Source organism: Phyllobates terribilis, unplaced genomic scaffold (assembly GCF_046119375.1).
Source record: "Phyllobates terribilis strain yellow unplaced genomic scaffold, ASM4611937v1 Scaffold_1__5_contigs__length_1240528914, whole genome shotgun sequence".
Lineage (NCBI taxonomy): Eukaryota > Metazoa > Chordata > Amphibia > Anura > Dendrobatidae > Phyllobates > Phyllobates terribilis.
Window position 1 is genome coordinate 762,234,445 of NW_027362761.1, and position 14,517 is coordinate 762,248,961.

The following is a 14,517-nucleotide window of genomic DNA, read 5'->3' on the forward strand; positions in this document are numbered from 1 at the left end:
TGTGAACAATATTGTCAGAGTATTACGCCACTTTTACGGACTGAAAAAAAAAAATACAAAAAACAAGATAAAATGGAAAAAATGTTAAAAAACATTCTTTCCAGGGTAATAACTTGTATAAAAGGCCAAAGAATAGTAAAAACAAAAGTTATGGACTGTGGAAGACATTTATGCGACCAGAATGAACATGAACAGAGCAACACTCATCTCGAGCAGCACCTAGCAGCACCTGTCCCTATTGTAAATGCATCTAACAGCATTATCGATAGGGAATAGAATAGATTTTTTTTTTGGGCAGCACCAGCAGCAGGCAGTATAAAGCAATAATACCTGACTGGATCAGTGTAATATGCTATCCATATTGCGATACCTCACCCGTAAACAAATTTCAGATAATACAGGTAATATTCTAGAATAAAGAATCTATTTGAATTGTCCTTCCAATTATTAAGGAGTGGTTCTCCTATACTGTTATTGCATATGCAGTAATTTCAAGGGCTGCCAAAAATTAGAACGCACTCCAATACACATTTGAAGAGACGTAAAAAAATAAATAAATAAAAACACAGTCGGATCTTTAGCATAAAAACCAGACTCGCCAATCTAACCACCATGTAATAATCACATTGTTCAGCTCCTGCACCTCCTCCTCCTGTTCGGCCTCCATCTCCGAAATTACCACATCAGTCGCAAGCTGGAACTACTGCAGCACTGCCTTGGCCAAGCGGCAACAGGCTGTGCTGAAGCTAATATGCTTAATGCTTAGGTGACAAACCACACACCGCTGTAGAGTTGTTGAAAGCTGTAACACAGCAGGCTGATCTGTGGCTTTCACTGATGAACATACAGCCAGGCATGTTTGTGTGTGACAAAGGCTGGAACCTGGGGCGGAGAAATGACAGCCGTAGAAGATACGGTTTCCCTGTATGCCAGTCCTTTCATCCGACCTAAAGAATATGGCTGTGGTGGAATACAACTCTCCCCGAGAAGCAGCTCTGGCTAATAAAAGTCTGTGTGAAGGTTCCCAGACACTCTATGGCTACTTTTTTTTACTGTGGATTGGACATGCTATGCATGTTATTTCTCAAATCGCAAAGCAGATCACGCCATTGCCCATTTCTGTAGTCAAGAAATTCAAGGTGCAAAGAAAGATCTTTGCGGGTTGAAGCACCACCGAGAAGTGTGAGCTGATGTTGGACGGGCTGCCATTGCTTATGCAACAAGCTGCATTAGAGATGTTCCTGGGAGAAATGACAGCCGGAGTACATACGGTTTCCCTCTAAGCCAATCCTTTCACCGAGCTAAAGAATATGGCTGAATATGGCTTGTGAAATACAAGAAGCAGTATCAGACTGAAGAACATTGGGCCCACCAGAGGATTTGTGTTACGGATCCGGGTGGTGGAACCTCTGTGCTGTGATGCAAGGAGTGACCAGAGGGGCGTAACTAAGTGTCTACCCGGACCGACCCTGGCCACATGGCGGCTTAGTCGACTCCATGAACCAAGGAGGTGTCGCAGAGTGCATCTTCTTACAGTCACCACTGTACTTACAAGAGCTTCAATCAGCAAGATATCTTGAGTAAACAGTATTTACTTCATACTGGTTAAACATGAGATACAATTCAGTGTCACACAGTCCGTGTGCTGCTGACATAACACATTCAGGAAAAGAAAGAAAAAACACAGGAAGTAAGAACAACCAACAATTGAGAGCTTTCCTCCCCCATATTACAGCAAGCATATAACTTTACACACTATCGCCATCTGCTGTCTGGTTAGTATAAAGTCCTCCTTTCACTTATAATAAGTCCTGATCTGTTGTATATGCCAACAGGAGGGACCGGGAAGGTGAACCAGGTGCCACTCTGGGACCGACCTTGTGTGAGAGCATGCGACTTCCACGGAACTGATGGCTGAAGCCGACACGCACAGAAGATGAGCATGGCTGGTAGACAGGCAGGTGATGCGGGTAGGCAAGCAGGCACGGCACGTAGACAGGCAGGCACGGCTGATAGACAGGCAGGCGGGCACGGCTGATAGACAGGCAGGAGGGCTTGGGTGATAGACGAGCAGGCGGGCAAGGCTGATAGACAAGAGGGCGGGCACGGCTGATAGACGGGCAGGCAGGCACGGCTGATAGACAGGCAGGCGGGCACGGCTGATAGACAGGCTGGCGGACACGGCTGATAGACAGGCTGGCGGACACGGCTGATATACAGGCTGGTGGGCACGACTGATAGACAGGCTAGCGGGCACTGGAACCTAAGGGCTGAGGAGGGTGTTAGCACACAAACAACAACCTTGCACAGGCACCTCCATTTTGGAGGAGGTGCCTTATATAGGGGAAGTCCTCCGGCCATTGGCCGGGGACTCTTTAGGATGGCTCGCGGCCCCATTAAGAGGGAGGGAGCGCACGGTGCGCGCACCCCGAGCAGACACAGGAGGGGATACGGAGGACGCCGGACCGAATTTGATTCCGAGGGCTCACCTTTCTCCCCCGCTCAAGAGCCCCATAGCAGCTCTTCGGTTCTCTAGTGGACCCGTCTAACCCTGCCGAGAAGAAGCCCTGGCTAAGAAAAGTCTGTGTGAAGGTTCCCTGGACACTCTATGGCTGCATTTTTTACTGTGTGGGAAACCCACACAAGCACAGGGAGAACATACAAAATCCTTGCAGATGTTGTGCTTGATGGGATTGGAACCCAGGACCCCAGCACTGAAAGGCTTCAGTGCTAATCACTGAGCCACTGTGCTGCCCTCTCTGTTCTCCCTCTGATATCTAACATGCTGGAGAAACTTGCACCTACTGCCACTCAGTATCTTCAGCTCCTTTTTGAGAAACTAATGTATTTGGGCAGCCACTCAGTCTACCAAATAAAATTCCTGAGAAGGAAATAGTGGATGGCTTCGCTACTGGTACTGGGGGCACTGCTAATGCCATGGCGTTGTGTCATAGTTCACTGGAAATATTCCAGGCTGGTAGGAGCCAATCAGATTACCACAGAGAAGTACCATCAGCAAGCTAAGGAGATGGTGGCCTCTATCATCAACATGACCTGCAAGTTTTGCACTATGAACAGTCCTGACGGAGAAGCCAGGGCCCACCGGAGGAGTCTCCGGTTCTCTTGTGGGCCCGTCCAACCCTGCCGAGAAGCAGCCCTGACTAAGAAAAGTCTGTGGGAAGGTTGCCCGATACTCTATGCTTTTTTAGGCTGCGTGCACATGATGCGTTTTTCATGCGTTTATGCTGCGGAATTTCCGAAGCGGAAACGCATCAAAAACGCATGGTAATCCGCACCCCATGGTCCCCAATGGCATTCCGCAAAGTCAATGCACATGCTGCGGATTTTTCCGCAGCGTTTCTGCAGCGCAAATAAATCCGCAGCATGTTCGTTAATTTTGCGGAAGCGCCGCCATTGACTTCCATTGAGACGCATAGAATCCATGTCTGTACATTTGTACAAGCGGATTATATGCGTCTCTATGTGCGGATGGTACCCAGTTCTGGAGGAGAGAAGACTCTCATCCAGACCTGGGTACCATTGTACCTGTGAAAAAAAGAATAAAATAATAAATAAAGTTTATATTCACCTGTCCGGCGGCCCCTGCAGCGCTTCTCCTTCCAGGACCTGAGATGACGTCGCGGTCATGTGACCACAGGCTGTCTCGCGAGATGCCGGCAACCCGGAAGAAGCCAGGACGAGCGCGACAGCACACGCGGCGGGGGATCGGAGGTAAGTATAGCTTTATTTTTTTATTTTTACGGTCACACTATATAAATCCATGCCTTTTGCATGGATTTATATAGTGTGACCTAGTTGTCAAGCACTTTCCAAGTGATGCTATCGCCTGGAAAGTGCTTGTCAGTCCGCATGCGGAAACACATGAGTTAACGCATGTGGGTACGCATGTGAATCCGCATGTATTCCGCATGTATTCTGCAGGAAAAACGCATTCACAATCTGCATGCGTTTTTTCTGCCAGGGAGATGCAGAAATGCTGCAGAAATTTTCTGCTTCATTTCTGCATCGTGGGCACATAGCCTTACTGCGGACTGGCTTTAGCAATCTATAAGACTGCAATCTATAAGATCCCTTCACTGGCTCCCCATTGCCAAGAGACTCAAGTTCAAAACCCTATGCAAAGCCATCCACAACCTTTATCCTCCATATATCTGTGACCTCTTCTCCCGGTACATACCTGCACGCAACCTCCGATCCTCACAAGATCTCCTTCTCTACTCCCCTCTTATCTCATCTTCCCACAATCGCATACAAGATTTCTCCTGTGCATCCCCCCTACTTTTGAGCTCTGTAGTACCCCAACATATCAGACTCTCGCCTACTGTTGAAACCTGTAAAAGGAAGCTGAAGACCCACCTCTTACAACAAGCCTACAACCTGCAGTAACCCTCGCTCCACCATACCGCTGCACGACCAGCTGTACCCTCACCTACTGTATTCTCACCCATCTCTTATAGACTGTTTCTGCGCCCTCACGGGCAGGGTCTTTTCTCCTCTTGTAAATATGTAGCGAAAAAGTGGTACCAAATATTAGATAATAATTAGCAAAAGATAAAACAATGTCTCTTTATTATACCTTTTTTATAAAACAGCTGAGTGCTGGACAATACTAGACACAAAGCATGTAAAAAGACACGCACAGTGTACTGATAGAAAAAACTAATGTAGGGTCAGCCTGATGAAGACTTGACCTGGCTAAATCCAATGGTATGCTATGGTGGAACCACTAAAGGTATAGGGCCCTCCAAACAAAAGTGTGTCTCACCATCCAAAGTGAAAATAATGTGACACATACACTACCACAAACGAAGAACAGTACACAAAAACCAACGCACTAAATACGTAATAATAACAGATAGTTATTAGAGTATGATAATGGATAGTGGCAATCTCATATACCACTCGAACCATACAAGTCTACTATCTCTAATAGTGCCTAAAAATTAGACCAGTGCACATTGAAGGCCACCTAGTCATATAATCTACATCTCTAATTGTACCAAAAATTAGACGAGTGCACATTGAAGGCTACCTGGTCAAATAATCACAGCAATATATCTGAGTCAGTGGGTACAGCTATCTCTCACAAACTGCTGTATAGCCACACAATCAATAGATTTGCGAAAAATAGGAGACACTCATAGCTCAATAGAAAGAAACAACTACTTAGCTTTCCAGTATTTTTAGCAGTGCTCCAAAACTAAGGCGGGCTCCCGACGCGTTTCTCCTTCATCATCAGGAGAGTGTATAGCCCATTCATAGCCCAGTGTTCTGCGCCATAACAAAGGTACATATGTTGAGAAAAGATTGTCCTTGTGTCTTTTATACACGCCGCACGCTGACCGCCGGCGTGCGGCATGCTTCCGGATTGTCATGTGTCCGTTAGGTGATGCACATCCTGCTGGATAGATACTCACATCCGGCTCTTGCAGCGCACCGTGGAACACATAGTGCTGCGCATGCACGGGCACGGATCCCGCAGTCATCTCGTGCACACGCGCACCTGCTCAGATCAGAGGCCGTATACCTCTAAGCAATCCGCATGGAGGCAGCTCCAGCCCCCAAACATAAACCGCATTAGAGGAATCGCCTTATAAGACAGTACCAACGCCAATGTAGATGATCATGCCTGCCCACATGGACTTTTCCCTGAGGTTTATGATCACTTTGACACTTTTTTATAAAAAAGGTATAATAAAGAGACATTGTTTTATCTTTTGCTAATTACTCTCTGCTCTTGTACCAGTCGGTGACCTCTTTTCACATGTAAAGCGCCATGGAATAAATGGCACTATAATAATAAATAATAATAATAATTTTACTACTTGCACTCTGGGTCAATTGATGGCACTTTCCTGGTCTCTGACCCTAAATTAATGTGCTTTGGCAGCTTTTGGTCCTGTTTGAAGGTGTTGTGTATGCGTTTGACCCCATTGAATCCAATGGCGTTTGGCAATATTCGGTGAATATTGAACAATTACATTGGCGAATATTGCAGAAATGGTGATCCTAATTCGAAACAAATATTGAAATATTCACTTGTCTCTAATCAGAAGCAACCTTAAAAAATTTTTGTGGGCATGGAATGATGGTCACCCTGGTGATATGGTGGTGGAGGATGTGGTGGAGGATGTGGAGAAGGAGGAGGGCGACCTAAAATAGAACAATTCCTTAAGCGTATACCCATGTCAGAGTGTGAAGGGGTGCATGGGAATATAGACCCCCAAAAAAGTAACCACTGGATTTGAGTTTATGTTCAATGCTATCATCTGGTGGTGTTGTTAAGTCTGGCCCAATTCAGCCTTTATTTGTCTTGATAAGTCAGCCATCAATATTTTCAGTTGACAGGCGGATGTGCCTATCAGTTATATCAGTTATAATGCCTCTGGCGGAACTAAAAACCATCTCTGACAAAATGCTATCGGCCAAGGCGTAGAGAGACAGTTAATGCCATGTGTCCAGCTTGGATACCCAACTGTTGCAAGACACAGAGAGGAATCATGGAGGACACTGGTACGGTCGCCAAGATAGTCCTTCAGCATCTTCCAAAAATTTGTGAGAGTACCCTGTGCATCAGGGCCTGTGCGCTGGGAGGGTCAGAGAAAACTGTCCCAGACTTTTCACAGTGTTCCTCTGCCTCTGCTGCATTGTATTTGCACCTCCCTCGCCTGTACTCCTTGGTTGTCCAAGGAACTGTGACCTCTGCCGCCAGCGTTTTCAAATGGGAATTTTTTGAATAATTCTGCAAAAAGGGCCTTCTTGTACTACAACATTTTACTAAACCTCTCCACCATGGGAAGGAGAGATAGAAAGTTCTTTTTGTAGCGTCGGTCTAGAAGTGTGACATTCCAGTAATGACTGTCACCCAAAATGTGTAAAACACGAGTGTCATGGGAAAGGCAGCGGAACATAAACTCAGTCATGTGTGCCAGACTGCTAACAGACAAAACTTCCGTGTCCTCATCAAGAGGATGACTGACCATGTTCTCATCCTCCTTCTCCTCCTACTCCCTCTCCTCAGGCCATCCACGCTGAACAGACTGTATGACAGTTGTGTGGGTAGTACCGTCTATAGCGCAGGAACTAACTCCTGTTCCTCCTCCTTCTCTTCCTCCTCCTTATTGTCACCCAATCCACGTTGGGATGAGATGAGGCTGGGCTGTGTGGCATCACCCTGTATGGTTCCTTGCTCCATCTCATTGTGCTCCGCCTGCAATGCCTCCTCTTTAATTGTGAGCAGTAAGCATTTCAGTAGACAGAAGTGGGATAGTGACACTAATTATGGCATCAGCGCCGCTCACCATCTTAGTGGAGTCCTCAAAGTTTTGGAGGATGCTACAGATGTCAGACATCCATGCCATTGCCCACTTATCAGCTCTTATGTGCAGAGGCTGACCTGAATGTCGACAGGCGTGTTGAATCTGGTACTCAACAACTGCTCTCTGCTGCTCAAAATCATTCCAAAAATCTGCAACGTTGATTTCCAATGCTTGGTCACATCGCACACCAGTTGGTGAGCTGGAAGCTGCAAATGCTTCTGAAGCCCCGTCAGGGCAGTGGAAGCTGTAGCTGACTTTCTGAAATGGACACACATGGCGTACTTTCACAAGCCGCTCTGGCAGATCTGTGTAGGTTTTGAGAAATCGCTGAACCTCTAAGTTGAGCACATGGGCCAGGCATGGTATATGTGTGAGCTTGCCTAGCTTCAGAGCCGCCACCAGGTTCTCTGATACAGCTTTCAAAAGCTCTGCAACAATGTGCGGTTTCTCGTTTAAGCATACAGTTCTGCTTATTGTTATTGGCACCCACGAAGTTTAAGTACACAATCTGGAATATCTTCTGAAAGAAATGAATCAAGTGATGGAGATGGAGGCTGAAGTGGAAGAGCAGGAGGAGGTGCTGCAGGAGCTGTAGAATGTGCAAAAAAAGAAGAATTGATATGCATAAATGGGGATCCCACCCAAAAGTGATAAACACTGTAGTAATATCAAACCTTTATTAGTACATAAATACAGACAACAACAACAACCCAATAAAACAATTAAAACAGCCAAAAATGGCCCCAAGAAAACAGCCTAAAGAAAGGGTGAATAGTCAGGCAAAAACCCATCCCTCACCAAACCGGCGCTTGGAACAATCACCAAAGGTCAATAAAAGGGACAAAACAATTCTATGCAGATATTACACTTCTGGACACATTTAAATACATAAGATATTTGGAAACCATCATCCAATGATATGCTCAAGGCACATCTCTAAAGAGTATATATAGCTTCAGTCCTGAACAGTGTACATCAAGGGTAATTCCCTGACATATAACAGGGAAACAAAATACATGTGAAAATTAAACAATCATAAAGCCAAACTTGTGCTATATAGACAATATAGTGAAAAGGAAATAGATAAAGCCTCAGATAAATAAAATAGATAAAGCCTCAGATAATAAAAAGGCCCCCCAGCTGTCCAATGAGGTTACCAACTAAGTCCAGATAGATCCTTCAGCCCCCTGAAGAAGGCTATATGAAACGTACGTCGGGGCGACGGGCGGGCAGGTGCACAAGAGACTTTATCAAGGTAATAGTCCTGGTGACATTTTTTCCTTTGCTAATGAGAAACAGTGCCCAAGTTTATGTTCAGTGACAGCTGCTTTCACATTTTGGGTTATTTTCATGTACCAAACTGGGAATTTTCCTATCTCATATGCTAAATGTGGCAGCAGTATAGTCTCAGTATTGAACAACATATTGGAATCACATGTTCTTTATACTGTTCATATCATCTAATGGTTCGTTGATACTATATTTTTAGTGTGCATACAAATTAGCCCGCTCATATCTGTGAAGCACTATACTGTTTTTTTTATTGTGTTTTTATTCTTGATTCACTAAAATTCAATTTTATGGTTGAATATACTCGTATAACTCTTCTTTCTTTGGGGTATAAGTCACAGCCAAGAGAGAGAGTGTGTTATGTCTATTTTGAGTTTATGACCAGAAATATTATATAGGATTCCTGTAGTGGAACTTTGTCGTTAATAAGTCCAGATAAAGTGTAGCCAAGTTGCCTGTTTGAATGATGAGTGAGGGAAAGGGGCATTGAGAACCCCACGCATATCGCTACATAACCTGTAGCTTACTCAGGGGAAGAAAAGATGTGAATACTGCAAGCACCTTGCTGCTATATATATTAAAGCAAATAAGGTAATAAAGATAATAATTATCACCTGGGAGCAGGCAGGATCAATGTGGCTGACACCACGGCGTCCCGGAAGCAAAGGACCTTCAGAAAAGTCATGTGATATGAATACGCCCACATGAATGGTTGGGCATGCTGACGTCAGACAGGTCCTGTAGTCTGTGAGCCAACAGGCATCAATGAAGAACTCTTCTATGTGGGATTTTATAGGGATACTTAGTTGTTATTAAAAGCATGGGGTTAATTATTTTTGGTTTGAAGTGATGCTCGTTACATATATGGACCCTGCATATGTTCCCATGTCAATACTACCCGGGACCATCAACTTCTGGCTGCCTTTATTTTTACCATCTCTGACGTATTGGGAAATACCAGCATGGAATGACACCTACAGTGCTGGCCAAAAGTATTGGCACCCCTGAAATTCTGTCAGATAATACTCAGTTTCTTCCTGAAAATGATTGCAATCACAAATTCTTTGGTATTATTCTCTTCATTTAATTTGTCTTCAATGAAAAAAACACAAAAAGAATTGTCCTAAAGCCAAATTGGATATAATTCCACACCAAACCTAAAAAAGGGGGTGGACAAAAGTATTGGCACCCTTTGAAAAATCATGTGATGCTTCTCTAATTCGTGTAATTAGCAGCACCTGTAACTTACCTGTGGCACCTAACAGGTGATGGCAATAACTAAATCACACTTGCAGCCAGTTAACATGGATTAAAGTTGACTCAACCTCTGTCCTGTGTCCTTGTGTGTACCACATTGAGCATGGAGAAAAGAAAGAAGACCAAAGAACTGTCTGAGGACTTGAGAAACCAAATTGTGAGGAAGCATGAGCAATCTCAAGGCTACAAGTCCATCTCCAAAGACCTGAATGTTCCTGTGTCTTCCGTGCGCAGTGTCATCAAGAAGTTTAAAGCCCATGGCACTGTGGCTAACCTCCCTAGATGTGGACGGAAAAGAAAAATTGACGAGAGATTTCAACTCAAGATTGTGCGGATGGTGGATAAAGAACCTCGACTAACATCCAAACAAGTTCAAGCTGCCCTGCAGTCCGAGGGTACAACAGTGTCAACCCGTACTATCCGTCGATGTCTGATTAAAAAGGGACTGTATGGTAGGATACCCAGGAAGATCCCACTTCTCACCCCGAGACATAAAAAAGCCAGGCTGGAGTTTGCCAAAACTTACCTGAGAAAGCCTAAAATGTTTTGGAAGAATGTTCTCTGGTCAGATGAGATAAAAGTAGAGCTTTTTGGGAAAAAGCATCAAAATAGAGTGTACAGGAGAAAAAAAAAAAGAGGCATTCAAAGAAAAGAACACGGTCCCTACAGTCAAACATGGCGGAGGTTCCCTGATGTTTTGGGGTTGCTTTGCTGCCTCTGGCACTGGACTGCTTGACCGTGTGCATGGCATTATGAAGTCTGAAGACTACCAACAAATTTTGCAGCATAATGTAGGGCCCAGTGTGAGAAAGCTGGGTCTCCCTCAGAGGTCATGGGTCTTCCAGCAGGACAATGAACCAAAACACACTTCCAAAAGCACTATAAAATGGTTTTAGAGAAAGCACTGGAGACTTCTAAGGTAGCCAGCAATGAGTCCAGACCTAAATCCCATAGAACACCTGTGGAGAGATCTCAAAATGGCAGTTTAGAGAAGGCACCCTTCAAATATCAGGGACCTGGAGCAGTTTGCCAAAGAAGAATGGTCTACAATTCCAGCAGAGCATTGTAAGAAACTCATTGATGGTTACCGGAAGTGGTTGTTCGCAGTTATTTTGGCTAAAGGTTGTGCAACCAAGTATTAGGCTGAGGGTGCCAATACTTTTGTCCGGCCCATTTTTGGAGCTTTGTTCGAAATGATCAATGATTTGATTTTTGCTTCATTCTCTTTTGTGTTTTTTCCTTGCAAGCAAATTAAATGAAGATAATAATACCAAAGAATTTGTGATTGCAATCATTTTCAGGAAGAAACTGAGTGTTTTCTGACAGAATTGCAGGGGTGCCAATACTTTTGGCCAGCACTGTATGAGCCAAGAGTGGCGTTCAATTGAGTCAAGGACTAAAGGGGAGTGGAATATTTGTACTCACCTGTTCCTGTCTCTTTTAATTTGGGGCCCTCATTCAGTCCATTTCTGGCCGGACTGTTGGTTTATAAGGACTATTTCACATGTTGAGGTTTTTCATGTATGCTCTTTATATATTGCCATGTATCGCTTGTTATTTGTGATTAGGCGCTGTTTGGACTCCATCATCCTCGGGGTGAGGGAATCATTGATATTGATTGGTCTCCACATGTCAATATTAGCCTTGACTTTGTCCTTTTTAGTGTCTATTTGTGTCAATTGGTATACTTACCCTGTTCTGCAAGTGTAAATTTACGTTGCGGAAAAAAACTTTGCGCATGCGAGCATATCACAATGTGTTTGATACATATATGGCATCCCCTTCTTGTTATACATATATATGGGATCTCATTTATGACATATTTTATTTGGGGTTCTGTGCGTCAACTTAACATGTTCAGTTGTGCAGCTAATATACTGTACCTTACCATATCTTTGATTATTGATTGGTTATTCAGTTGGGTGTGCTAGTGCATTAATAATAATAATATTTCTGTATGTGTGCACTTAGTAACTCCAGCGTAACCATAGCGGCTGTAATGTGTTCCTTCTATCCAGCACCCATGTGTATATTTGTGATGTGACATGCAGGAGTAGTTCTGTTGCAGAGTGTGACAGGCAGAAGTAGTGCTGGTGCTTTAAAAGCATTCAGCAACTATTAGAAGTAACATAAGCACATGAGATAGGAAGTATTGTGCTCCAGAAGCATCCAGCAACTAGAGGGGTTAACACAGTCACAGGAGAAGAGGAGTGTTTTAGCAGAGCCCCAGGGGGATTGTGGGAAAGTTGTTTACTGTCTGGCTGGAGCCGAAGAGAAAGGTGGTGTGTGTTCTGTATCTCACAGAAGTGCCCCTGCAAGTGAAAAGGATTCAAGTCAGGAGTGAAGCTAAGCACAGGTCAGGTAGAGTTCCTGAACTGACAGTGCAGAGTATTGTCAGGCAGAAAGATAATGACTGGAAGAAATGGTGTCACAGGAATCATCTCCCTCAGCAAACCCTCCCCCCTCCCCCATCTCACTGTGCTGCAAAGAATGCTGTGTTCATTAATGTGCCTTTGCATTAGAACTGTGCTGTCCTGTACTACTGGGAAGACTGTGAACTGCTGTGCTGCTAAGGAAACTGTACTGTTTGTCACTGGAGCCTGTTGCTCATACGACTTAACTTGCACTGGCTGTGCAACTTCTTATTAAATGCTACTGTTCTACCGTTTGTGGACTCTTGTCAAGTGTGTCTAGTCAGCAAGTGAAACAACCTACGTGTCTGTGCCTGAGGGTTAATACCCCGTGTGACTGAGAGAAGCTGCAGCACATGGTCTATGGTCGCCCTGAGTAACCGTTCTCCCAGGATTCCAAAGAATTCATGTAACCTATCTGAACCTAGCGGCGTGTGTGTAACATTGGTGGCCCGTATGGGGAATCCTGAGCGGGAATTAGTGTGTATTGGGAGAATAGAAAAAGTGTCTGGAAAAACACAGCAGCACAGCACCTCAACCCAACTCTGCTACACCAGATAAATGGGACCAACCCTAAAGAAAAACTCACTAGCAGCAATGGATGTGGAAATACAAATGGAAAGAATTAGTGAGCTTCTTCTTCAGTTAACCTGTGAAGAATTGACAACAGTAGCAGAACATATAAAGATGTCAGTAGAACAGATTTCCAAAGCACACAACCGCAGGCAACTGTAAGCTGCCATTAATGCAAAAATGGATGAGCTGGGGGAGAAAGAAGCTGAAGACGTCATGGGGACATTCCTCCAGGAACTAACACAGTTTCTAACCAGGTTGAAGTTGGAGGATGGAGGGGTCGGCACCAATTACCAAAAGCGGGAATCTCCATCCACAGACTGAACTACAGAAATTGAAAGAACAATTCAAAGCTCTAACAACAGCCCTGTAGGAATCGACCAAAACCTCTGAATGGGTGATAGACTCAGACAGGACCTGTAACCTGCTCGGGTTAGATAAATAAGGGAGACAGTCCTCTCTAACACCACAAATCACCATAAGGAAAGAATTCAAGTTCCTTGGACAGATTGGAGAGTGTGAACAGAAAGAAAGACTGTCTTATAGGAACTTGTTGCACCAGATCGATGCAGGCTTACAGAAAGGTTACCAGCCAGATAAGATCATTGAGGGGGTGGTGAAATCGATCAGTCCAGGACTGAACCTCCGTAATATGCTAGAAATGAAGAGTCAATTGACCTTGCAACAGCTGAAGATGATTTTAAAAGCGCACTATAAAGAAGAGAGTACTTCAGAATTGTTCCACCGACTCATTAAACTGTCACAGAAAAATAATGAATCACCCCAAAATTTCATGTTCAGAGCAATTAAACTGAAGGATAGACTGTTGTTTGCATCCAGAGATGTAGAAGCGGAAGAGAAGTTTTATGCTGGACTAGTCCAGAAGAAGTTCTTGAGATCATTGGGAACGGGATTAATCAGCAAAGATATCAAGTTGCAGCCAGATCAGTACCTTGAATATCCTGGCATTTTGGACGAAGTCCAAATTGAAAAAATGAATGAGGCCACTAGTTTGGAGTCACAGAGCAAACAGAAGTTAAAGAAACGCTCTGCTCCTAAAATTACCAAATTGAGTCAGCTGAAGTTGGAGACCACCAGTGGCCAGTCCGAAGATCATCATAGAGACCCTCCAGTGCCACCTCTGAGAGGGAACCTTAAATCACCAACAAAAGAGAGGCCTGCCAGCGCTGACTGGGATGAAGTAATAGGAGAACTGAGAGCTGAGTTGATTGAGGTGAAAAAGTTGATTCGTTCCAGGCCAGAACCGGTATCCCTCAGACCCAGGAGTGGGTTCCAAAACAGAAGATACCCGGCTTGTGAAGCGTGCCGTTCGTCAAATCAGAGTATAGTGTGTGTCCACTGTCTAAGATGTGGTGAGGAAGGACATTATGCCAAGGAATACCAATGGTCACGGTCATTTGGGTTAAAAGACAGGAGGTTACCAGTGTGGGGTGACTGGTAACCACAAGACGGAGGAGGCCCCAGAAGCAAATCCAAATCTCACCAAACCCCAGAGCGGCGCATGAGGTAAAATGGCTGCGTCAGTACTATCGCCAAGTGTGTTCCCGTCTACAACAGCTGCAAGAGAGACAGGGGCATCAGTTACTTAATGCCCAGTGCGGAGGTCAAACGATGTACTCTTGGTG

At 44.6% G+C, this 14,517-nt stretch overlaps 1 long non-coding RNA gene across 1 annotated transcript in view; it reads right to left on the reverse strand.

Annotated features, from left to right (window-relative positions):
• LOC141171063 (uncharacterized) overlaps positions 1–9,313 on the reverse strand; it is a 67,524-nt gene extending 58,211 nt beyond the window's left edge. The window contains exon 1 of the long non-coding RNA XR_012252321.1: positions 9,245–9,313. This is a non-coding gene — a long non-coding RNA (uncharacterized lncRNA). The remainder of the gene's footprint in view (positions 1–9,244) is intronic.
• Between the last annotated feature and the right edge of the window lie 5,204 nt (positions 9,314–14,517).